Raw genomic sequence first — 26,712 nt, 5'->3', positions numbered from 1 at the left:
CTTTAGTATGTTCTTTAGAAACATAACATCACATACGGTCAGAAGAAACCATAATACCTAAACAATAAATGAACATATTCGTCCACCACCAGAGTTGGATTTTTCCACCACAGATGGAAATTTACCTGAAATATAGAAAAAAGGGAGCAGACCATGAAACGATACTTAACCACTGCTATGAATGGCAGAACCGACACAGAGGAATGCAGTGCTTTCCTGTTTATTATTGGTCCAAAAAATAGAGAAATTTTCAATACTATGACAATAGTAGAAGAAGACAGAAAAAAAGTATTCCGAGAAAAAAACATAAATTTCATGATGTGATCAAAGGGGAAACAATAACCCATGGACCAGTGTGTTACTGGCTTAAGAATCATACCCAAGAACTTTAGATTTGACACAATAGAAGATGATATTTTAAGAGATATAATTGCGTGTGGTGTACACTCCAAAAACGTGAAAGAGACTTCTCAGAGACAATGAACTTATTCTCGTAAAAGCATCGAGTGTATGTCGTGTGAATTTAGAGTCAAAGAGCTGGACGAAAGATTTACAACAGGAAGAACAGACCAGTCCTCTAAAGTGTGATAAAAACAAACAGTCTGTGAAACCGTCTACAGGAAATGAACATACATTTAAAAAAAATACTGGAACCCGTAATCAACAAGCATCTTGAACACAGAAATACAGAGGTTCAAATAACAATACAAGATTATATTATTCTTCACATGTAGTGAATGTTAGAAAAATCACAGTCGAGAACATTGTCTAGCATTTGGGAAAAGATGCAGCAAGTGTCACTGGAAAAATCAGTTCGCAGCAATGTGTAACACTAAAGCTATTCTACCAAATGATCTAAAGGGAGATGAAGATTTGCAAGACAAATTTTTACGGTCTTTTCGACAAGAATTCCGAGCTGTGGACGGAAAACCCCAAATGAATCATGTTAAAGAGAGAGTTAACGCCATCAAACGTACGATGCATTATGTATCAGTAATCGAAATATTTCTGAAAAAGTGTATCCAACATTTTTTAAAAAACAAATAATAATAAATTCTAGTCTACGCCAGTATTGATTCTATCTTTAGATTGGGCAGTCTGTCTTTGATACCAAGCGCCTACTGCTGTAGAAATTAATGACAGTCTTATTGAACTCGTAGGAATTCATACGACTATAAAAATATTTAAATTATTCATTTCATTTAAAATCTGACTTGAACTCGGAGGAATACATACGACTATAAAAATATCTAAATTTTTCTTATCATTTAAAATCTGACTTTTTTCAAATTATAATTTATTATAGATTAGTTTCCTTAAAAACAATGCTTCTGAATACATTACATCGAATTTATCGATTTTTTCAAATACTTAGTTTTGTCAACGGTGATGATTTATGCCTAGGTCCAAATACTTGTTCACTTTCGGTTTGCCTGAGTAACGCATAGGGGAGTTAAAATCAACTCCCAAAATTTATCTTCCACACTACTCCCACACAACTGTAAGGAAAACTGAATTCATAATTTTGAAGACAAGGAAGTTCACTATACCGTTTTTATAAATTGCATGACCCCAAAGGTAGAGGTACTGATTCTAAGGCGAGGCCAAAATGGTCATATAGTTTCAATGCATTTAATGTTTTAAAAATCGCCTTCTTTACTTCTGCTGAATAAAGCCTGACTGAATATAAAGAAAGAAAATAAAACCATCTATCAAATTTCTAAATTTCATGTCTCCCAAGGCAGGGATTTGAATCTAGGCCGGGGCCAAAACACTCATATAGTGTATAGAGTAGGGGTTCTTAATGCAAGGTGTCACAGTGGCCAAAATGGTCATTTAGTGTTAATGTATAAAAATGTTTAAAAAAAACATCTACTGACACAGAATAAAAAACTGACTGCGTGTTTAAAAAATCATAAAGCTGTCACATTTGAAAAAAAATTCATGTAACTTACATTAAATGGCAAGGGTCTAGCCAATCAACGCAACAGAATGTATCATGTGTCGGCTGTTTCAAAATATCTAACGGTAGCGCTGTTCTGTTTAACTTTCCCGATATTTCAGAATGGATTTGTGATTCCTGTATTGAAAATATATCGATGAACTATGATCTTGAAAAAATCACCTTAAAATCTAATCCAGTCATTACCGAAAGGCATTTCTTTTGGGCACTTAACTGTATGTGGTTTATTTAGCAAATTTGACCAAATTAAAATTATACTACGGAAGTGTTCATTTGATGTGCTTGCAGTTACTGAGAGTAAAATTGACAATAGTATATCTGATTCTGAATTATCAATCAATGGATATAGGCTGGTAAGGCGTGACCGTGACAGGCACGGTAGAGGAATTGCTGTATTCATCAAAAAAAATAAATAAATTCCAGATTACCGATGTCCGACAGCATGATGATATTGAAGTTTTAAACTTTAATTTAAAAGTCCATAACTCTACTTAATTTACTTGTGTTGTTGTTTGTCGTCCACCATACTCTAAATCTGAATGGTTTGACCGTTTTGAAAAACACGTGCAATCATTAACTTTTACTAACAACAACGTAATAATAATGGGTGATTTTAATGTTGATGAAAATAAAAACTCAAATCTGAAAAAAGTTATGGAAATGCATGGGCTATCTCAAATAATGAAAGAGGCTATAAAGTAAAAAAAAAAAAGATTCGAGCACCCTCATTGACCATATCTATGTGTCCGAATCTGGGGATATGTGCAAATCCGGCGAAATACGTGCGGGTATAAGTGACCACAATTTAGTTTATGCGGTACGAGGGAAAATAAAATGTGGCACCAATTGTCATGTTAAAGGGACTTGGACACAATTTTAGAACTTTAGAAATTTTTTTTTAGGTATAAAACGGTTTACTTGCTCATTTTGAATGATTGACCAAAATTTGAATGTTATAAGTCAAGTTATAAGAGAGATACATTAAAAGTACCCAAATTAACCATTCTTTACATTAAAATTGGAAAAATAAAATTTTTAATTTTGAGCTCAAATCATGTCCAAGTCCCTTGAATATAAAATTTCGCAGTTTCCGGAATTTAGATGAAAACCAATTCTATAAAGATATCCGCGCGGAAAAGTGGAATGAAATTAAAAGAAATGAGTGACGTAAATCAAATGTGGAACGGTTTCATGACAAAATTTTTCAAAGTAGTAGACAAACATCTACCCTTTAAAGAAAGGAGAATAAATGTCAATTCAGAGGAGTGGATAACTGATGAAATTTTGAATGAAATTCACAATCGAGAATATCTACACGAAAAAGCCTTACGATCCAAATCAGCGGACGACTGGAAACTTTACAAAGCCAGCAGAAATCGTGTCACCCTCAAGAAGCAAAACGGGACTTTGTAGAAGAAGCAATCGATCAGTGTAATAATCATCGAAACGAAATTCAACATTATGTTCAAAATTACAAAATTCACATGTTTCGAAAAGTGAAAAAATGAAGCTTTCTATCAAAGTCATAGGGACCAAGCCCGTTTTAACATTTGTTTCAATGTAACCATAAATAAAGAAAGGGGTCGAACTCTGACCCAGATAAAAATTTACCAGCCCACTTCAAAAGCCTAATAAATAAATTAATTTTCATAACATTCGCAATACGCATGTCGTTTAAGGAAAGTGATGTCTGAAATAATTTCATGCCGAATTTCAAGTTGATAGGTCTTAAAATAGCAGAGATATACGTCATTATTCTCTCGAAGTCGCCAGTCTATTTTTACTGGGACATTTACCGGTCCAGGGCTCTCCACATCGTTTTCTGACAAGGCCGGCCGTTTTGACGTCTTCGAGAAAGACTGATTCTGATTGGACCACCAGGAATATCAACCAATGAAATTTGATTTAACATTAGATATCACAATGACCGGCCTTGTCTGAAGTTGGTGTTGTTGCAGAGTAAAAGGTCAATTTGGAGAGTATTTAAGGAATTTTTCGGAGTTTGAGGATGTAAGTAGCGTGCGTTTGATGTGAGATTTTAAGAGATAAGTGCAAATGTTTCTCCATTTGTCGAAATTCTGTTGTTGTCATAGGCAAAAAACAAGTCGGGAGGCCTGGACCGGTAAATGTCCGGCATGATTGTATCTCAGATATCACTTTTCTTAAAACTACATGCATATTGCGAATGTTATGAAAATTAATTGATTTATAAGGCTTTTAAAGCGAGCTGGCAGATTTTTTTTTATCTAGGTCAGAGTCAGGCACGTAGCATCAGAGGGGCCAGTAGGAGACTTTGATAATTTGAATTATCATGGAGTTGCCCCCCCCCCCCCTTCACTTTTTTGGAAGTATGTAAAAAATTGGTATGGAAATCAGGAAATAAGGAGTGAAATTGAAGTTATAGATGTACTACGCCACCCCTCCCCCTCCCCTCCCAAATTATAGAGGTGTTTCTCTCTTCAAGACAGTTTTAGGAGGTTGACTGGACAGGACCCCAACAAAACACAAGATTCAACGTTCAACGTTCACATGTTAATTTTTGAAAAAATGTCAGTGATACGGATTCAAACATTAGTTTTTCAGGATAAGTGTGCATTTTTTTTCAATTTCATGATCCCAAGTATTGTAACAATAAAAAACCAGAAATATGTCATTCTGAATTTGTTTTTTCGAGTATTGAAGAATTGTTAAAAAATGGTATTATTTTGCAGGTTAATGATGTTCTGCATAAGGTAAATCCTCTGACAGTGATGTAAGGTCCTTGATAAGATAATTTCAATATGTACTCAATTTAAATATAACATGTATTAAGGTTACTTTCTTTCACACTTTTAGTAAAAAAGTATTTTACTCTAATTTCTTTGTGCTTTAAATCAATCATAAATTTAAAATTGGATTAAAAACTGATTTAAAACTGAATTTACTTGCGAAATTGGGAAAGGCCAAGAACATTGAAAAGGCCAAAACTATAAATGCAAACTATTTCACGATTGCTTTTCTTGCCAAATTCAACTGAATGAAAGTAAAGTTTCACATTTTATTTATACCTCAAGGGCACGCGTAATTTTGGGATTTTGATAGTCAATTAACGCCAGTCTAATTTTAAAATTTGTAAATATTATAAAGACAGATGAATGAGCAACTCTTTGGGAAAAAAATATTTGACTTATTCATGTAAATATTATTGTCATATTAGATATACAGCAGACAATGATAATTTGTGTGCTGGCTGACAATCAAATATGTAACAATCGTTCAATCAGATTTACGCTTTACCTGTTGAAAACATTTTCTTGTGTTGTCGTCTTTTGACAATTTAAGAAGTAACCTTTCTTAATAAAGCATTATATACATGTATAATGATAATTTTATTGATAAATATTAATATGATGTAGTCGATTTTATTCTCACTTACGATATAAAAAGATAATAACATGCATTGTGTTGATAATTTTTTGTTTTAAGTGATTGTTTGAATTATGTCGGCCTTTTTAAAAAGCTAATGGATAATACTTGACACATGCTGAAAAAGAACCCACAGTAGGGCATTTGTAATTTGTACAGCGTTTCGATAAAGGTTTCATAAACAGAATAAAACGAATTTAAAAAGTAACGTTTAAGCATCAATTCTTCACAATGTTTTATAGGTGCAGGTCTGTAGCTTCCAGTCTGAAAAAAATTCGGATGGTTGACCTACAGTTTCGTATGTGTTAAAAGGTTGCTATGTACGGCGCATAACACAAAACTTTGCGATAGATTTTGGCTAATTAACCCAGATTCTGTTTAAAGTAATTACTCTTCAGACAATTTAATATTGATATCATCACTTTACTTTCCTCTGATTTTCTTTTAAACAGCATCACTAGCCCCGTATAGTTAAGAAATAAAAAATTGCAAAGATATTCACCAAAGATCAAAACTAAATACTGAAAATTATTATACATTATTGCCTAATTACTATTCTTATAGAGCGCAGCAAATGCATTTATATGCAAAAGTATGTACAAAGTAAGAACTTAACACACGAACGATGTGCTAATAATTTTTTCAGTAAATGATATTCGAATTGTCTTAAGATTTTGCAAATCAATCTATTTCATTATTAGTGTTCTTGGAAATATTCGTTTAAAAAATATTGCATGTACTTAGTAGCCCTTTAACACCTTATTTGGCAAGCAACCCATCCAAACATTTTTAACTTTTTAAACCATTAAAACAGTTAAAATTATAGAAAATATATTTGAAAACATTTTTTTCTATGAATTCATGTTACATGTAGGTATGTTTTATTTTGGGTGCATTATATAGAATACAGATCAAATATATCTTCCTAATGCATTTGGGGTTTTTTTCTATCTAGACTACAGTATAATGCAAAAAGGTGAGATAATTTACACCATTTTGAATTCGGGTTTTTTGTTGAGTTTATAAAAATACATTTTCGATGCAAACACAGCGTCAAATTGCTGTTGGAGTCATGCAAAGGAATGATTTTTGGTACAACCTTACAAGATCTGAAGGTGATTCACTACGCCTTGAAAAAAGTTTCTCAGTTCAGCAGAAAATTACTTGATTACATGTATAATAACTAGCTAAACGCATAGGAAGTGTGTATTAAGTCAACAGGCTAAAAATATGCAGGTTTTTTTTAAAGATTAAAGAAATAACTATTTGATATTGTAAATTGAATATTGCGCCTTGGGTGTTTTTTTCATACATTAAGTTAACTTTAATTTCTCAATTTCCCACTTCGATTGATTGTTAAACAATCCATTAGATATTTTGGTTTCTTTCCAATGATAAAACAAAACAAACAGTAGATGAAGTTATGCCTTTATTTTGACACTGATAGTTTTATTTGTACCATGATTGTCTTTATCGATCATTATCTACAAAGAAGCAAGAAAGTTTTTAAAGTATGTCTCAACAGATATCGTGATATCAATTATAAAAAAGTGTCTAGCAAATCTTATTTATTTATGTGAACAATGATGTGATATATCCAGCAGTTAAAAAATCTATCGCTTTATTTTTGAAAAAGAATCAGCAAATTAATAAATTATCTTTCTAAAGAAGAACAGTCACAGGAGTAAATATTGGGCTTTGTTAGCGATGTACATGGATAAAACTTCTTGGGGGCAATGCGACACTCTGGGTTGTCAGCCTAAAACAAGAGAATAAAACATGTCATTCAAAATTTACGATATGAGTATTTTCCAGAAATATTTTTGTTAATATACTATCACTATTCATTACAGTTAAGAAGAAAAGCTTAATACATATAATTTACAAACATTATAAGACATAATTAAAAAATATTAAGAAGTTTCTAATGCAACATTTAACACACTTTGCATGAAAATACGCCTACATTTTTAAACTTACACAGAGGCTTTCCGGACATATATACCTTTTTGCTAAAAATAAAAATAATTTTAACGGAAAACAATCTACGCTATATTTTGAAGAATATACGGAGGAAATCCTGGTACGTCGACATGCTTCTAAAAACAACAAATACAGAAAACTATCAACAAACAACCAAATGCATTTTATTTTGCTCTGAAACAAACATAGTGTCGGACTCAATATCCATGACTGTACTTACGAAGAAATAAAGACCGGGGAAATCCATTGGGCAAGGAGCTGGAAAGAAGCCAGCAACACAAAAACTTGAAATTTCAAAGTTATGATTTTATTAGCTAACGTTGTCAACTTGAAAATTAAACTGAATACAAGTAACATTTAGTCCCTTATATATATGTTCAGGTGGGATTTTTTTAATGAATTCAGTAAAATATTGGGAATTAAGGGGTTAAACAAATTTTTAGCTACTTACGGATGATAACCTTCATCTAATTAAATAAAGGAATATACATGTGTTTATAAAACAAAGATTTATAATGACAGGTGATTGAGATACAAACTAGAAAATCTGTCTATTCTCAATGTTTAATACTATATCTATAATTTATTCAGCTTTATATGTACTCTTGTCATTCATGATTAATTACAATTAGTTATTGTGTGATCTATGAATCATTGGATTTTTAATTTCACTGAACAAAGAAATTTTATGTTATCGATGCTTTTCTTTTGTTAAAAATTATTCTTGAAATTATTTCGTATTTAATTATAGAATGTGTGCACATTTTCTTTTGACTCAATATATTTCGCTTATTCTCTAAAGATCGCCATTATCAAACTGATTTCCTGCTAAAAGATGTGTCAGTTCGATTAACTGATACACGCCAATTCGAAATATTAAGTAATTTCTGTTAACCAAAGAAAAGTTCCGATATATTCCGAATAAAACCATTTAAATGCATAAATATTTGATGTCATTCCAGTTATAACGTCCTTTTTGATTGTGTATACTTATTCATATTTATCGTTTACCATATTAAATTCTCTACCCCACAAAATCACGCACGTGGAATTTATGTTATTTATTTTGATGCTATAACTTGTAATATACCCGAAAAATTTTAATAATTTGAACTTTTTTTGATTGATTATTTGTATAGGTAAAATAATAAAACAGTTGAAGTGTACCACTGAGGAAGTGAGCATTAATGGAATCTTGCTTATACCCTAAATTTTATATTTTATCTGTATATAAAATGTCTTTTATAGATTAGCCGTGATGGGTATCATGCTTGTCCATGCTGAGAAAAATTGCCCGCATTAAGGTTTAATAATCTCGTTATTACGCCAATGAATTACGCTATGAACTTTTGTAATACATGCAAATCACTGAAAACAAAAACTTATGTTATTTCTGTCATGAAAGTGAACTATTTCATCAATATTAATGAATAATGTATCAAACGGTGACAGTAATGGCTCTTCGCCCTACAAAAAACTTTTAAATGTATATTGTCAGTTATAATGGTGGTCAAATTAAGGTGGTAGGTTTTAGTGAACTAGATTTTATATATCTTGTAGGTTTTTTGAATTTACAGATCTACAAATGTTGCCCACATCTTAAAACAAAATCTAACAATTTTTTCTTAATACACCTTTTTATGAGTTGTTCTCCTGAACATATTTGAAATCGTTAATTACTAATTATGAAGAATATAGAAAAAGTATATATCAATACATGTATTTTGATACTGAAACTAGAAAATTTAAATGTAAATTTCCCAATTTCTTTGATCAATGGACTTTCAAGAATTGCATTTATTTATATCAATAATTTAATATTATTCACGGCTTTCCCACACCAATTCCAAATGATTAAACTATTTTTATTGTCCTTGTTTTAGTACATTACTTTTTGATCCAGAAAAATAATTTGTTATAAACTCAATTGTTTGGATTAAACATGTAAGTATTTAATATTTTAAATTAACTACGGCATCTTCTGTGTTCTTTTTAATTATAATAGCAAATAAAAGTTAGTGGTAAAAAACGCACACGAGCTGGTAGTAGAACACAACATTTAACATATGTTTGTGTGTCTTCTACATATTAAGTGTATGAATATACGATGCATTTTAAAAACCCGCCAAGAAATTAAAAACTATTAAGTTTGAGTCGAAATTTTAAGGTCCCTATACAGAGCACCTTGTTAACAAACTTGCGAAACAATAAATACAGGAAATGAAAAAGATAATAAATAATTTTGCGGTTTTTCCCTATTACTGATAAATTAAAGAAAAACGCCGATTAACCGTTGTGTTTTTATTTTCTTCTATCCATCTTTGGATCACTGTTTTAAACGTAAAATTCCTTGAAAAAAAAAACTTAGCCATGAGAATACTAAACAATATGTCAAAATAATTCGAATAATTTGTACAAATATAATTTGTTTATTTAACATTAATTTCCTTCCAAAGATCACTTTAAACACTGTAATTATATTTACATATAATGTATTTCTAACATAATATTTTCCTAAACATTTATAGATATAAAACTTGTTTTGCCTGAACGTGGTGTGAAGACATCATAAAAGGCGGTTGGCTTAAATTTTGCAGTTAGTTTTGTCAAGACCTGATTTTCTGTTTTGGTGTTTATTAACCGAAAATATGCTAATAATTTTAAGAGAAAATCTATACTACTATATTAAAATAATAGACTCGAATTTTTGCTCTTTAATACCGAGAAATCGGAAGAATACTGTCTTTTGTTTTATATATTTTAAACATCACTGGTACCTGAAGATAACCAATTTGTTTTAATTTTTTCTCAGTTAAGCTTCGATAATTAATAATCAACAAAAATTCCTGAAAAATCCCGGAAATCACCTTAATTTTTTGGATTTTACAATCTTGCACTTTCGCAAAACATTCACGTTAACGGGATCTTTAGTTTATGTTTCCACAATATCACATCTGCATGAATAAACTCAGAAATGATAATACAAATACGGGTAAATTTTCATTGGACTTTTGCTATATGTTCTGTTCATATATATTAATGATTTCTTATGAGAAAATGTAAAATAACAAAGATACCTTTCAACTAAGTACTTACTTTTGTCTTCGTGATGACAAAAAAATATTTGATTACATGCAAAAAAGTTACATATATTTGTTAGGAGAGTGAAGATAGAATATGTTTTATCGTAAAAATGAATAATGTCCTACGGACCCAGTTTTACAAAGAAAATACGTATACGTAGGTGAAAAGGTGTTGAATTCTTCCATTCTATGGATTAAAATTTTTAGTTGGAAGGTATTTGCAGTCTCAAAAAGGTTTGTTGTGGTGAATTTGACTGTTATTATTAACTTTCTCCAAAATCGTTCTGGAGCGATTCTGCAATTTTCTGCTACATTACAGGTATAAGGGAGGGATTCTAACTGTGGTGAGGGCCTTTCCCGAGACACAATTAGATTATTCAAACTAAGGAAAGTGTAGTGAAATTAATAGCATTATTGTAGGCTTATAGCTTTGTTATGTAAATGTCAATAATAAGGTGTGTCGATGAACCTATTTCGTAAATGTCCGATATGCAATGTCAACCCGTGCACGCACGGGTCAAAGTCTAGTAGTACTTATAAAAAACAAAGGCAAATAGAGACCGACCTTGAAAACCTTGTATCGTTCATTTTTAAGTATGAACAATTTAATTAAACGGTTTCAAGTAGTGTTCAACGATACATTTATTGATATGAAATATCAATATTCATGAAGACTTTTCGAACCCAGGGATGTTATAATTGCACAAATTATTTTATGCAAGTGTGTCCGTAGAATATAATGTTTGTATAAATCGCTTGTTGACTTATTTTATTTGAAGTGCAATATGAAAAGTTTGCTAAAAAAGAAAATTATATTCAGTTTACTTCTACTTCATAATTTTCCATTTTAATTGATTGATCGTGATTGTTAAACAACCCATTAGATTTTTTTTTCTCTCCAACGATAAACCAAAACAAACAGTAGATGTAGATATGCCTTTATTTTGACATTGTTAGTTTTGTACCATAGTTTTCTTTATCGACCAGTATCTACTAAGACACAAAAAAATTGTATATAGTATAGTATAATATCAAATATGCAAATATGTCTAACAAACCTTATTTATTTATGTTAACAATAATGTGATATATACAGCAGTGAAAAAATAGATCGCTTTATTTTTGAAAAAGAATCATCAAATTATGAAATTACCTCTTGATAAAGGATGACAGTCACAAGAGTAAATGTTTGGCGGTGTTAGCGATGTACATGGTAAAAACTTCTTGGGGGGAATGTTACACTCTGGATTGTCAGCCTGAAACAAGAAAAAAAACATGTAAATTTATCATTATTATTATTATTATTATTATTATTATTATCATTTCACTTTCACATCATTGATTGCAAAATTAAAGCAAATATGCTTATTATATAAAAATACAAACATAATCAGACATATTTAGTAAAATTAAGAAGCTCCTCGTTTAACATGTAATATATTTTGCATGAAAAACAATAAAGTCATGTACTTTTATAAACTTACACAGAGGCTTTTCGGACATAAATACTTCGTTGCTAGAAAGAAAAAATGAAAATAAAATACATGAAAAACAATGTAAGCTATATTTTGAAGCCTTAACGGAAAATATCCTGTTTTGCTACTTTTGCATGCTTCTAAAAATCATTTCAGAACATTGATTATATGCTTCTGAAATGTTCGGCAATAAACTATGAGTACTGCAAAGCTATAAACAAATAACTAAATGGATCTTATTTTGCATTAGAAGAAACATAGTGTCAAACTGGATATTTATGACTGTACTTACGAGTTTTTGAGAAAGACAGGCAGAGTCCAAGGCGCAGAATAGTAGCCAGCAACACAAATATATAAAATTTCATGGTTATGATTGTATTAGTTTTCGTTGTCGTTTGAAAATCTGAATACACAATGTTTTGTCCTTTATATGTACGTTCAGGGAGGATTTTCCATGAATTCAGTCAAAAATTGGGAATTTGATATGTACATATAATAATGAACTTTCAGCTACTTTTTTATGTTAAGGGAGGTTTTCCCTTGAATCACTCATATATTGGGAACTTGGTAGTAAAATGAACATTCAACTACTTATAGATTAGAATATATTAAATCTTCACATAATTAGGCAACATTAATGTATTATTATGACAATGATTTATAATGAGATACAAACTGGAAAATCCATCTATTCCTAATGTTTCATGTTATATTTTTTATTGATTCACCTCAACACATACTCTTGTCTTTTGTGATTTTATTAGGTAAGGTTGTCAACTTGAAAATTAAACTGAATACAAGTAACATTTAGTCCCTTATATATATGATCAGATGGGATTTTTTAATGAATTCAGTAAAATATTAGGAATTAAGTGGTTAAACAAATTTTTAGCTACTTACGGATGATAACCTTCATCTAATTAAATAAAGGAATATACATGTGTTTATAAAACATAGATTTATAATGACAGGTGATTGAGATACAAACTGGAAAATCTGTCTATTCTTAATGTTTGATACTATATCTATAGTTTATTCAGCTTTACATGTACTCTTGTCATTCATGATTAATTACAATTAGTTATTGTGTGATCTATGGATCATTGGATTTTTAATTTCACTGAACAAAGAAATTTTATGTTATCGATGCTTTTCTTTTGTTAAAAATTATTCTTGAAATTATGTCGTATTTAATTATAGAATGTGTGCACATTTTCTTTTGACTCAATATATTTCGCTTATTCTCTAAAGATCGCCATTATCAAACTGATTTCCTGCTAAAAGATGTGTCAGTTCGATTAACTGATACACGCCAATTCGAAATATTAAGTAATTTCTGTTAACCAAAGAAAAGTTCCGAAATATTCCAAATAAAACCATTTAAATGCATAAACAATTGATGTCATTCCAGTTATAACGTCCTTTTTGATTGTGTATACTTATTCATATTTATCGTTTACCATATTAAATTCTCTACCCCACAAAATCACGCACGTGGAATTTATGTTATTTATTTTGACGTTATAACTTGTGAAATACCCGAACATTTTTAATAATTTGAACTTTTTTGGATTGATTATTTGTATAAGTAAAAGAGTAAAACAGTTAAAGTGTACCACTGAGGAAGTCAGCATTAATGGAATCTTGCTGATACCCTAAATTTTATATTTTATCTGTATATAAAATTTCTTTTATAGATTTAGCGGTGATGGGTATCATGCTTGTCCATGCTGAGAAAAATTGCCCGCATTAAGGTTTAATAATCTCGTTATTACGCCAATGAATTACGCTATGAACTTTTGTAATACATGCAAATCACTGAAAACAAAAACTAATGTTATTTCTGTCATGAAAGTGAACTATTTCATCAATATTAATGAATAATGTATCAAACGGTGACAGTAATGAATCTTCGCCCTAAAAAAAAAAAACCATTAAATGCATGTATATTGTCAGTTATAATGGTGGTCAAATTAAGGTGGTAGGTTTTAGTGAGCTAGATTTTATATATCTTGTAGGTTTTTTGAATTTACAGATCTACAAAATTAATGTTGCCCACATCTTAAAACAAAATCTGACAATTTTTTCTTAATACACCTTTTTATGAGTTGTTCTCCTGAACATATTTGAAATCGTTAATTACTAATCCTGAAGAATATAGAAAAAGTATATCTCAATATTTTGATACTGAAACTAGAAAATTTAAATGTAAATTTCCTAATTTCTTTGATCAATGGACTTTCAAGAATTGCATTTATTTATATCAATAATTTAATATTATTCACGGCTTTTCCACACCAATTCCAAATGATTAAACTATTTTTATTGTCTTTGTTTTAGTACATTACTTTTTGATCCAGTAAATTATTTGTTATAATCTCTATTGTTTGGATTAAACATATAAGTATTTAATATTTCAAATTAAATACGGCATTTGTGTGTTCTTTTTAATTATAATAGCAAATAAAAGTTAGTGGTAAAAATCGCACACAAGCTGGTTGTAGAACACAACAATTTTCATACGTTTGTGTGTCTTCTACATATTAAGTGTTTGAATATACGATGCATTTTAAAAACCGGCCAAAAAATAAAAACTATTAAGTTTGAGACGAAATTTTAAGGTCCCTATACAGTGCACCTTGTTAACAAACTAATACAGGAAATGAAAAAGATAACAAATAATTTTCCGGTTTTTCCCTATTACTGATAAATTAAAGAAAAAGGCCAATTAACCGTTGTATTTTCATTTTCTTCTATCCATCGTTGGATCACAGTTTTAAAGGTAAAATTCCTTGAGAAAGCTACTTAACCATGAGAATACTAAACAATATGTCAAAAATAATTCGAATAATTTGTACAAATATAATTTGTTTATTTGATATTAATTTCCTTCCAAAGATCATTTTTGATTATCACTCTTAAGACTGTATTCATATTTACATATAACGTATTTCTTGCATAATAATTTCCTAAATATGTATTGATATTAAAACTTGTTTTGCCTGAACATGGTGTAAAACATCATATAAGCAGGTTGGCTGAAAAAGAGAGCTTATATTTTGCAGATAGTTTTGTCTGAAAATGCAGTCAAGACCTGATTTTCTGTTTTGGTGTTTATTAGCCGAAAGTATACTAATAATTTGAAGAGAAAATAGTACTTTAACAAAAACATTCAATAAATAGAGACCGACCTTTAAAACCTTGCAACGTTCATTTTTAAGTTTGAACACTATAATTAAACGGTTTCAAGTACTGTTCAACGTTTCATTTATTGTTTTGAAATAATAATATTCATGAAGAGCTTTTGAACCCAGGGATGTTATAATTGCACAAATTATTAAATAGGCAAATGTGTCTGTAGAATATAATGTTTGTATAAATCGCTTGTTGACTTATTTTATTTGAAGTGCAATATGAAGTTTGCTAAAAAAGAAAAATTATATTCAGTTTAATTTTTACTTCATAATTTTCCACTTTAATTGATTGATCGTGATTGTTAAACAACCCATTAGATTTTTTTTTCTTTCCAACGATAAAACAAAACAAACAGTAGATGTAGATTATGCCTTTATTTTGACATTGTTAGTTTTGTACCATAATTGTCTTTATCGACCAGTATCTACGAAGAAACAAGAAAATTTGTATATAGTATAGTATAATATCAAATATGCAAATATGTCTAAAAAACCTTATTTATTTGTGTTTACAATAATGTGATATATACAGCAGTGAAAAATAGATCGCTTTATTTATGAAAAAGAATCAACAAATAATGAAATTACCTCTTGATAAAGGATGACAGTCACAAGAGTAAATGTTTGGCGGTGTTAGCGATGTACATGGTAAAAACTTCTTGGGGGCAATGTTACACTCTGGATTGTCAGCCTGAAACAAGAAAAAAAAAACATATCGTAAAAATTTGCAATATCCATTTTTTATTATTATTATTATTATTTAACTTTCACATCACTGATTGTAACATTTAAAAAGATATGCTTATAATATAAAAGATACAAACATAATCAGACATTATTTAGTAAAATTAAGAAGTTTCTCGTTTAACATGTAATACACTTTGTATGAAAAACAATAAAGTCATGTACTTTTATAAACTTACACAGAGACTTTTCGGACATAAATACTTCGTTGCTAGAAAGAAAAAATGAAAATAAAATACATGAAAAACAATGTAAGCTATATTTTGAAGACTTAACGGAGAATTTCCTGTTTTGCTACTTTTGCATGCTTCTAAAAATCATTTTAGAACAAATCTTGATTATATGCTTCTGAAATGTTCGGCAATAAACTATGAGGACTGCAAAGCTATAAACAAATAACTAAATGCATCTTATTTTGCTTTAGAAGAAACATAATGTCGAACTGGATACCCATGAAAGTACTTACGAGTTTTGGAGATAGACAGGCAGAGTCCAAGGCGCAGAATAGTAGCCAGCAACACAAATATATAAAATTTCATGGTTATGATTGTATTAATTTTCGTTGTCGTTTGAAAATTAAACTGAACACACATAATATTTTGTCCTTTATATGTACGACAAGGGAGGATTTTCCATGAATTCAGTCAAAAATTGGGAATTTGATATGTACATGTAATAATGAACTTTTGGCTACTTTTTTATGTTCAGGGAGGTTTTCCCTTGAAATCACTATATATTGGGAATTTGGTAGTAAAATGAACATTCAACTACTTATAGATTAGAATATATTAAATCTTCACCTAATAAAGAATCATTAATGTATTATTATGACAATGATTTATAATGACAGGTGATTGAGATACAAACTGGAAAATCCATCTATTCCTAATGTTTAATGTTATATTTTTAATTGATTCACCTCAACACGTACTCTTGTCTTTAGTGATTAGTTATCGTGTGTGATCTATGAATCATTGCATTTTTAATTTCACTGAATAAAGAAATATTATGTTATCAATTTTTTTTTTATTAAACTTCATTCTTAAATATAGTCATATTTACTTATTGAATGTATGCAAAATCTGCTTTGACTTAGAGATACATTAAATATAGTTAAATTTATTATAGCTGTCCATATTGTTCACTATATAAGAGTATTTCGACATATTTCGCCGATTCCCTAAAGAGCGCCGTAAACAAACTGATTCCCTGCAAACAGGTATGTCATTTTTCCTTGAAACTCATCGGTAAAATTATTTTGCGATCCTCTCCGTCGTCTGATCCATCCTTCAACAGATTCAACCAAAACGGTGTATTACACCTGTCATTAATAAAACTCATCCCTCAATCTGCATCTTCCGTTTTAGATATACAATTTCTATAGGGAAACCCCTCTCAATGTGAAGATTTCCACTTCGTAATTTCATGTTTATATTTTTTATGTAATATGATTCTTTTTTCATTTGGATATAAAGTGTTCAATTGAAAATATATAGTATGACTTTGCTTATAAGCATTCAAATGCATTTTGCGTGGTATTTTAAGGAAAATTCGAAATATTTTAGCTCCGAAACGAGCCTGGTAATATACTCTGAAGTTTTGGGAATTAACTGGTTTAAATGTTAATAAATAAGGAATAAAATATCAAGGAAATATATATAAAATTGAGGAACGTCTCGTCTGTCCTTAAGCTAAACTAGCATTTAAAATATAAAAATTTCATTTTGAATCACAAACATCATTTTAAAATATGTATGTCAATATATACCTTGTTACAATGACAAAGGCTTTAGCCCCTGGATGATTCTTGGGCCTCACAACGGGTTCAGAGTTTGATGTAGGTTTATATCCCGTCTATATTGTTTGAGATTTTTTTAAGAACTGCAATGATTAACATGTGATATAATTATAAAACCAACCTGTTAGAAAACGGACCTGACTATACTATAAACATACAGGATCAACATGTGTTATACCACATTGTACAGATATTTTGTATTATGACTCCATTAGGGCAGATTTTATCATGCTTACTGTTGCTCAGGTGAGCAATCTGGCCCATGGGCCTCTTGTTTTAGATGAGCAAAAATTATAGAAAAAAAAACCAACTTGACATTCAGGAAATCTGGCTGATAATTGGAATATCAAATATGATAGAAATGTATCAAAAAAATTCCACACCACTAAAATTGTTTTTCAGCGCTTTTAATCGTTTTCTGCTTTCCAATCGTTAAAGCTTCATTTATAAAACAGATATTTATTTATTTTATTTTTATATTTTTACATTCCCCAACAGTATAACTCCCCCACGTCTACCTCGACGCCGCCCACCTTTCGTTTGTCCTCGGACTTACTATGTATGTAGATTTGAAAACTACTGTTGTTTCGCCAATAATCGTTGAACATCAACTTCCATTGGTTTTGTTGCCAATCCACAAATTCAATGTTCCCTGAATTGTTATTTGCACCTATTGTTGGCCACGGACTTACATCTCCTTTTGCTAAACTCAAGAAAATTGATGCCAACAACTCATGATGAAACAACAGCTTATTGATCTTTAAAACTGTGATTTTTGCTGAATTTTACAAAACAAATGATGCCATAAACCCACAGCATATGATATGATATAAATAATGATTGAAACCCTCCAAAAAAAACTCCCGGGATATATTAGCGAAACATTGTGTTCACCAATTTATTTCATAGACAATTAAAATTAAATGCCATGACAGGTCAAAACCTTTGTATTTCAGACCGCTTATAATCCTCTATGTTCCTCTCCCCCAGGCATCTACACACCTTGTGTCACATACAGTTACAGTGTAACTATTGCATCATGTGATTGCCAACTAAGTGAGTATCAACATTACATCCAAAATATTAACATCCTTGGTGTTTTCTCACCTCTTAGTAAACCAATTTTAGATCAAGATCTAGTAAACGATTTTGGTGCTAGATCCTTTATGACGTCATAATTAATATGATTTCAATTTCTTTTTTCCCTATAAAAAGTAATTCTAACAGCTATTTTTAATTAATCATCATTCGAATGAAAAGTTCAGTAACAATAAATTTCCCCTTTTAGAGAGACGTTAGGTATTTAGTGTATATTTCATTTTTCAAAACTATTTCGAAAAAAGACTCCAAAATTTAACGCTTGTTACCCTCATATTTCATTTAAACTGAGACAATACAACTGTTACATCACCTTTTACGATGTTTATCTTAATACTAAGCTTTCGTAATAAAGCATCATTGAAAGAATTCATATGTAATTTTTTTAATCAGCAAGCTGTTTTTATTTGCTAGTACTTGATGTAATTAAGAATCGGTGTGAATGAATAAAAAATAATCTTCTGGTGATGATAAAAAATTACTATTGTATGTTATAGATCTCTGATTGCACTGTTATTTTTAATTTTAAATTTTTATGTCGATAACCTATTTTTTGAGATTGTGGCTTTTAAATATTTTTTGAACAATTTGAAAAATCCTTTAACATTTGACACTATGGTTGAGATTTTCTAAAGTGGGAAATTATATCAAAAAACTTTTCTCTTAAAAAAAAAGAATAAGTTTATAATTGCCAGATTGAAAAACTGAATAATGTTTAAACTATTTTCTTTTACTTTTTTATCAATATAGTTAAATTGGCATTATCAAATTTGAATTTATAAGTAGAATTGATATGTGATCCATAATTTCCAGAATAGAGGTGACCCAAAATGGCTACCCAAAATCAGATGATCGAACCTCTTTAACAATTTTATGAAATATGGTTAATTGTTAATTCATATTAATTCATGTTAATTGTTAAATATAAATATACAAATAGATTTGATATATGATGCATTTCATGCGCGAATCTAGAGGGGGGTCGGGGGGGTCCCGACCCCCCCTGGAAAATGAAAATTTATTAAATTTACATAGTATAATTATCGCGAAAATATGCCTCGGACCCCCCCCCCCCCCCTGGCAAACACAATTATCCTTCGGATCCCCCCCCCCCCCCCTGGAAAAATTTTCTGGATCCGCGCATGCATTTTTTTTTTTTTTAGATATAAGTGACATTAAAATAGTTACCGAAAAAGAGAGGAACGAAAATTTTTAATTAGCAAACGATAGTGGCTTGCATTTTTTAAAAAATGTTTTTCTTTGAATGTATATCATTTGGTATATTTACAGGGCTTGCTGCACCAGGAAAATAAGAGCTGAAGTTCACAAAAACGATACAAGCAGAACTATAACAAGGTTTTAAAATAGAGTCGATTTGTCCATCTCATCGTAAAGAAATATCAAAATATCTAATAATTTTGTTGTCGTATTAACAATGCATTGAAATAAATTGAATGACGTCGTCTAATGATTCACTGTTACTTTAAAAATAGTAATATTGCATTTTAAGATTATATAAATTTCTTTGCAAATACGAGCTCCAGCTAAATTCATTGAAAAAAAATTTGGGAATTTCAGCTTAAATGAAAAAATATTTTCTTTCACAAGATGATAGTTTAGAGTCTTTAAAAATCTAGACGATTAATGCCGATGGATAGTTTGCGAGTGTTAACCATATTTTCTTATTTTTACTTCTACCGAGTATTTTCTCATCTTCTTTCTCATTGGTTGTAATTCACAGCTAGCGATATTGATACTTAAAGGGTTGAAATCTACAAGATCCAGTTCTAACCAGTTTATCGATCGGTTGAATTCGTCAACAACAAGGCCACAATCTAAACTTAAAGGGACTTGGACAAGATTAGAGATCAAACATTTTAGTTTTATTTTATGTATAAAATGATTTATTGGTACATTTTAAATGATTGACCAAAAAATTGAATGTTAAAGTCAAGTTACAAGCGAGATACAGAGCACAGGGGCCAAGCCCATTGTAACATTAATTTCAATGTAACCATAAATAAAGAAAGGGGTCGAACTTTTATTTTGCAGCCACATCAACTTCTGACCAGACCGGCCATTGTGATAGAGTATTTAAGGAATTTTATCGGAATTTAAGGATGTAAGTAGCGGGCGTTTACATGTACTCTTGTCATCAATGATTAATTACAATAAGTAATTGTGTGATCTATGAATCATAGGATTTTTAATTTTACTGGACAAAGAAATTTTATGTTATCGATGCTTTTTTTTTTTTTATTAAAAATTATTCTTAAAATTATGTTATATGAAATTAAAGAATGTGTGCACATTTTCTCTTGACTCAATATATTTCGCTTATTCTCTAAAGATCGCCGTTATCAAACTGATTTCCTGCAAAAAGGTGTGTCAGTTCGATTAACTGATACACGCCAATTCGAAATATTGAGTGATTTCTGTTAACCAAATAAAAGTTCCGAAATATTCCGAATAAAACCATTTAAATGCATAACCATTTGATTTCAATTATAACGTCCTTTTTGATCGTGTATACTTATTCATATTTATCGTTTAACATATTAAATTCTCTACCTCACAAAATCACGCACGTGGAATTTATGTTATTTATTTTGACGTTATAACTTGTGAAATACCCGAACATTTTTAATAATTTGAACTTTTTTGGATTGATTATTTGTATAGGTAAAAGAGTAAAACAGTTAAAGTGTACCACTGAGGAAGTCAGCATTAATGGAATCTTGCTGATACCCTAAATTTTATATTTTATCTGTATATAAAATGTCTTTTATAGATTTAGCGGTGATGGGTATCATGCTTGTCCATACTGAGAAAAATTGCCCGCATTAAGGTTTAATAATCACGTTTTCGCCCAATGAATTACGCTATGAACTGTTGTAATACATGCAAATCACTGAAAACAAAAACGTCTGTTATTTCTGTCATGATATTGAACTAGTTCATCAATATTAATGAATAATGTATCAAACGGTGACAATAATGACTCTTCTTAATTTCGCCCTACAAAAAAACTTTCAAATGTATATTGTCAGTTATAATGGTCAAATTAAGGTGGTAGAATTTAGTGAACTAGATTTTATATATCTTGAAGGTATTTTTTAATTTTCAAATCTACAAAGGTTGTCCACATCTTAAAACAAAACCTAACAATTTTTTCTTTATACACCTTTTTATGAGTTGTTCTCCTGAACATATTTGAAATCGTTAATTACTAATTCTGAAGAATATAGAAAAAGTAATTTCAATATTTTGATACTGAAACTAGAAAATTTAAATGTAAATTTCCTAATTTCTCTGATCAATGCACTTTCAAGAATTGCATTTATTCATATCAATAATTAATATTATTCACGGCTTTCCCACACCAATTCTAAATGATTAAACTATTCTTATTGTCTTTGTTTTATGCATATTACTTTTTGATCCAGAAAAATAATTTGTTATAAACTCAATTGTTTGGATTAAACATGTAAGTATTTTATATTTTAAATTAAATACGGCATCTTTTGTGTTCTTTTTAATTATAATAGCAAATAAAAGTTAGTGGTAAAAACGCACACGAACTTGTTGTAGAACACAATAATTTACATACGTTTGTATGTCTTGTACATATTAAGTGTATGAATAAACGATGCATTTTAAAAACTGGCCAAGAAATTAAAAACTATTAAGTTTGAGTTGAAATTTTAAGGTCCCTATACAGTGCACCTTGTTAACAAACTTGCGAACAATAAATACAGGAAATGAAAGAGATAACAAATATTTTTGTGGTTTTTCCCTATTACTGATAAATTAAAGAAAAAACGCCGATTAACCGTTGTGTTTTCATTTTCTTCAATTCATCTTTGGGTCACAGTTTTAAACGTAAAATTCCTTGTTAAAAAAGCTACTTAATCATGAAAATACTAAACAATATGTCAAAATAATTCGAATAATTTGTACAAATATAATTTGTTTATTTCATTTTAATTTCCTTCCAGAGATTATTCTTGATTATCACCTTAAACACTGTAATTCTATTTACATATAACGTATTTCTTACATAATATTTTCCTAAATATTTATTGATATAAAACTTCTTTTGCCTGAACATGATTTAAAACATCAAAAAACGAGGTTGGCTGAAAAAGAGAGCTTATATTTTGCAGATAGTTTTGTTTGAAAATGCAGTCAAGACCTGATTTTCTGTTTTGGTGTTTATTAACCAAAAGTTTACTAATAATTTCAAGAGAAAATAGTACTTTAACAAAAACATTGGTAAATAGAGATTGACCTTTAAAACCTTGTATCGTTCATTTTAAAGTATGAACGCTTTAATTAAACGGTATCAAGTTCTGTTCAACGTTACATTTATTGATATGAAATAATAATATTCATTAAGAGTTTTCGAACCCAGGGATGTTATGATTGCACAAATTATTAAATATACAAGTGTGTCTGTAGAATATAATGTTTGTATGAATCGCTTGTTGACTTATTTTATTTGAATGCAGTATGAAAAGTTTGCGAAAAAAGGGAAATTATATTCAGTTAACTTCTGCTTCATAATTTTCCATTTTAATTGCTTGATCGTGATTGTTAAACAACCCATTAGATTATTTTGTTTCTCTCCAACGATAAAACAAAACAAACAGTAGATGTAGATATGCCTTTATTTTGACATTGTTAGTTTTGTACCATAAATGTCTTTATCGACCAGTATCTACTAAGAAACAAGAAAATTTGTATATAGTATAGTATAATATCAAATATGTCTAACAAACCTTATTTATTTATGTTAACAATAATGTGATATATACAGCAGTGAAAAAATAGATCGCTTTATTTTTGAAAAAGAATCAACAAATTATGAAATTACCTCTTGATAAAGGATGACAGTCACAAGAGTAAATGTTTGGCGGTGTTAGCGATGTACATGGTAAAAACTTTTTGGGGGCAACGTTACACTCTGGATTGTCAGCCTGAAACAAGAAAAAAATATGTCGTAAAAATTTGCAATATACATTTATTATTGTTATTTTTTGACTTTCACATCATTGATTGCAACATTTAAGCAGATATGCTTATAATATAAAAAATACAAACATAATCAGACATTTTAAAGTAAAATTAGTAAAGTTTCTCGTTTAACATGTAATACACTTTGCATGAAAAACAATAAAGTAATGTACTTTAATAAACTTACACAGAAGCTTTTCGGACATAAATACTTCGTTGCTAGAAAGAAAAAATAAAAATTAAATGCATGAAAAACAATCTAAGCTATAGTTTGAAGACTTAACGGAGAATATCATGTTTTGCTAATTTTGTATGCTTCTAAAAATCATTTTAGAACAAACATTGATTATATCCTTCTGAAATGTTCGGCAATAAACTATGAGTACTGAAAAGCTATAAACAAATGACTAAATGCATCTTATTTTGCTTCAAAAGAAACATAGTGTCGAACTGGATATCCATGATTGTACTTACGAGTTTGGAAGATAGACATGCAGAGACCAAGGCGCAGAATAGTAGCCAGCAACACAAAGATATAAAATTTCATGGTTATGATTGTATTAATTTTCGTTGTCGTTTGAAAATTAAACTGAACACACATAATATGTTGTCCTTTATATGTACGTTCAGGGAGGATTTTCCATGAAGTCAGTCAAAAATAGGGAATTTGATATGTACACTGTACATGTAATAATGAACTTTCGGCTACTTTTTTTTAATTTCAGGGAGGTTTTCCCTTGAAATCATTCATATATTGGGAATTTGGTAGTAAAATGAACATTCAACTACTAATAGATTAGAATATATTAAATCTTCACCTTATTAAGCAATATTCGTGTATTTATATGACAATGATTTATAATGACAGGTGATTGAGATACAAACTGGAAAATCCGTCTATTCCTAATGTTTAAAATTATATTTTTAATTGATTCACCTCAACACGTTCTCTTGTCTTTAGTGATTAGTTATCGTGTGTGATCTATGAATCATTGCATTTTTAATTTCACTGAACAAAGAAATATTATGTTATCGATTTTTTTTTTATTAAACTTCATTCTAAAATATAGTCATATTTACTTAGTGAATGTATGCAAAATCTGCTTTGACTTAGAGATACATTAAATATAGTTAAATTTATTATACCTGTTCTCATTGCTTACTTTATAAGAGAATTTCGACATATTTCGCCGATTCCCTAAAGAGCGCCGTAAACAAACTGATTCCCTGCAAAAAGGTATGTCAGTTTTCCTTGAAACTCATCGGTAAAATTAGTTTGCGATCCTCTCCGTCGTCCGATCAATACTTCAACAGATTCAACCAAAACGGTGTATTACACCTGTCATTAATAAAACTCATCCCTCAATCTGCATCTTCCGTTTTAAATATACAATTTCAATAGGGAAACCCCTCTCAATGTGAAGATTTCCACTTCGTAATTTCATAATTATATTTTTTATGTAATATGATTCTTTTTTCATTTGGATATAAAGTGTTCAATTGAAAATATATAGTATGACTGCTTATAAGCATTCAAATGCATTTTGCGTGGTATTTTAAGGAAAATTCGAAATATTTTAGCTCCGAAACGAGCCTGGTAATATACTCTGAAGTTTTGGGAATTAACTGGTTTAAATGTTAATAAATAAGGAATAAAATATCAAGGAAAATTATATAAAATTGAGGAACGTCTCGTCTGTCCTTAAGCTAAACTAGCATTTAAAATATAAAAAAATTATTTTGAATCACAAACATCATTTTAAAATATGTATGTCAATATATACCTTGTTACAATGACAAAGGCTTTAGCCCCTGGATGATTCTTGGGCCTCACAACGGGTTCAGAGTTTGATGTAGGTTTATATCCCGTCTATATTGTTTGAGATCTTTTTAAGAACTGCAATGATTAACATGTGATATGATTTTAAAACCAACCTGTTAGAAAACAGATCTGACGATAAACATACAGGATCAACATGTATTATACCACATTGTACAGATATTTTGTATTATGACTCCATTAGGGCTGATTTTATCATGCTTACTATTGCTCAGGTGAGCGATCTGGCCCATGGGCCTCTTGTTTTAGTTGAGCAAAAATTATAGAAAAAAAACCAACTTGACATTCAGGAAATCTGGCTGATAATTGGAATATCAAATATGATAGAAATGTATCAAAAAAATTCCACACTACTAAAAATTTTTTTCAGCGCTTTTAAACGTTTTCTGCTTTCCAATTGTTAAAGCTTCGTTTATAAAACAGATATTTATTTATTTTATTTCTATATTTTTACATTCCCCAACAGTATAACTCTCCCACGTCTACCTCGACGCCGCCCACCTTTCGGTTGTCCTCGGACTTACTGTGTATGTAGATTTGAAAACTACTGTTGTTTCGCCAATAATCGTTGAACATCAACTTCCATTGGTTTTGTTGCCAATACACAAATTCAATGTTCCCTGAATTATTATTTGCACCTATTGTTGGCCACAGACTTACATTTCCTTTTGCTAAACTCACGAAAATTGATGCCAACAACTCATGATGAAACAACAGCTTATTGATCTTCAAAACTGTGATGTTTACTGAATTTTACAAAAAAATGATGCCATAAAACCACAGCATATGATATGATATATTTAATAATGATTGAAACCCTCCAAAAAAACTCGCACATGTTCCCGGGATATAGACATATTTGCATATTTGATATTATACTATACTATATACAAATTTTCTTGTTTCTTCATAGATACTGGTCGATAAAGACAATTATGGTACAAAACTAACAATGTCAAAATAAAGGCATATCTACATCTACTGTTTGTTTTGTTTTATCGTTGGAAAGAAACAAAAAAATCTAATGGGTTGTTTAACAGTCATGATCAATCAATTAAAGTAATAAATTATGAAGTAAAAATAAACTGAATATAATTTTTCTTTTTAAGCAAA

At 29.8% G+C, this 26,712-nt stretch overlaps 2 long non-coding RNA genes across 2 annotated transcripts; both read right to left on the bottom strand.

Moving 5' to 3' along the window:
• Positions 1-15,470: 15,470 nt before the first annotated feature.
• Positions 15,471-16,415, bottom strand: LOC128164817 (uncharacterized). Its single transcript, XR_008240995.1, has 4 exons — positions 16,314-16,415; positions 16,027-16,058; positions 15,692-15,794; positions 15,471-15,528 (listed from the first exon to the last, which is right to left on the bottom strand). It is a non-coding gene; the product is annotated as an uncharacterized LOC128164817 (long non-coding RNA).
• A 7,204-nt stretch (positions 16,416-23,619) lies between these two features.
• Positions 23,620-24,327, bottom strand: LOC128164819 (uncharacterized). The gene is made up of 3 exons (XR_008240997.1): positions 24,234-24,327; positions 23,947-23,978; positions 23,620-23,722 (listed from the first exon to the last, which is right to left on the bottom strand). It is a non-coding gene; the product is annotated as an uncharacterized LOC128164819 (long non-coding RNA).
• Positions 24,328-26,712: the final 2,385 nt, after the last annotated feature.

Source organism: Crassostrea angulata, chromosome 10 (assembly GCF_025612915.1).
Source record: "Crassostrea angulata isolate pt1a10 chromosome 10, ASM2561291v2, whole genome shotgun sequence".
Classification (NCBI taxonomy): Eukaryota; Metazoa; Mollusca; class Bivalvia; order Ostreida; family Ostreidae; genus Magallana; species Magallana angulata.
This window is presented reverse-complemented; position numbering and strand designations above follow the sequence as displayed.